We start from the raw sequence: 1,631 nt of genomic DNA on the forward strand, positions 1-1,631 counted from the left end.
GAGAAATCCAGTGGTAAATTACTTTTTGACCAACTGTATGGAGAGAAAACTGATAGCTAGGGATGGTTGATTGTATTATTCACTCTGCATGCACAGCAAATTGGTTTTCTATTTATGGAGAATGTTTTTAATTAGTGCTTGAATTGTGCATTAAAATGCATTTATAAATAGTTAACAGATGTGATATTTTATACCTTAAAATTCAAAACTTTTTTTTCTTCATTTGATGATTTCTAACCCATAGCTCTCTGTTTACATGTTTGCTATTTTGGTTCTGTGTAATTCTAGAAATAACTAGTTTCAGACAGTTATGGTTTAGTGAACGCAGGGAATTGCTTTAGCTAAAATTATTGTTGCTTGTTTCCAAAACTCCTACAGAATAAATCTACGGTCTTTGGAAAAGAAAAAGTTATTTCCAATGACACATGCTATTTGCTGAAATTTTACGGTAGATTGACTCATGCATCTTTGCATTGTACTTAAATTAAAATACTATAGCTTTGGTTGAAGGGTAGATGTGCCAGTGGCCTCACTGTGGCTAAACAGTTTATTTTGATAGGACAGAAAATTTACCTAATTATAGGAGGCTCGTTATTGGTTCTGAAGGAGGAAAAAAGTCATCTCAACATTGATTTCTTCTGGAAATGAATCATGCAGTTGTATAACTTTCAGCACCACTGTCTGTCTCCATCTGTGATCTTTTTTCTTTCTCTTTTAGTTAATGTGAAGTTCGTCATTTCAAATAATGTCTGATGTCTGGCCCCAAGCTATTTGTAGATTTATCCTACCCAACATGTGTCACTCATCTTTGTTTAGAATCTGCAGCCTTCATCCTAGCAACTTCTTTTTATTTTATCCTTGCTCTTGCTTCATTGGTGGCTCTGTACAGATCATAATGGGTTCTCACAGTAAGAGTATGATTAATGGCAGGTATCATGAGTCCATAGTTGTACAGTAAATTGGAATTCTTGACATGAATTTATCATCCAGATAAATATTGGCTGCATCTTATTTCAACAATTGCTTTGCTCATATTTTATAATCACCAAGCCATCCTTTTAATGGTGTCTCTTAAAAAGCAACAGAAAGTTCAAATGTTTCACCCCAGATGTACAATCTCTAAATTGCAGCCAGAGATGTCAGAATTCCTCCAAATATGAAAAAAAAAGATGCCTTGGATTTTCAAACCATTGTAATTTTATTCTTAGTCTTTCCTGATTTCTATGTGATGTTCACTTTGTATACCTCCTTGCAAACAAATGAAAAAAAAAAGGATTCCTGCATGTTGTCACCCATTTAGGAACCAAGTTTCTTTTCATTTAAACCTGATCCTGAGCCATAGATTATCCTCCTAGGGCCTCAGGGGCTACGCAGTCACCCCAACAGACATTGAACCATAGAATCTTCTACCTCACCTTTGGTTTTAGTATCAAGTAACCTGCATGAACTTGCATGTCAAGAACTCAGCTAAGACTCTGATGAGGCATTGGAATACCACACCCTTGGAAAACCCCTAAATAGAGTCACAGCTCTTAGTAATTTAGCACTCCTTCCCTGAACTCTATTCAAAAATGCAGTTGTTTTTTTTTTTTAATACTATAGCAACAGATATTGAGTGTCAGCTGAGAAGA

This window comes from Choloepus didactylus, chromosome 14 (genome assembly GCF_015220235.1).
Source record: "Choloepus didactylus isolate mChoDid1 chromosome 14, mChoDid1.pri, whole genome shotgun sequence".
In the NCBI taxonomy this organism is placed as follows: Eukaryota; Metazoa; Chordata; class Mammalia; order Pilosa; family Megalonychidae; genus Choloepus; species Choloepus didactylus.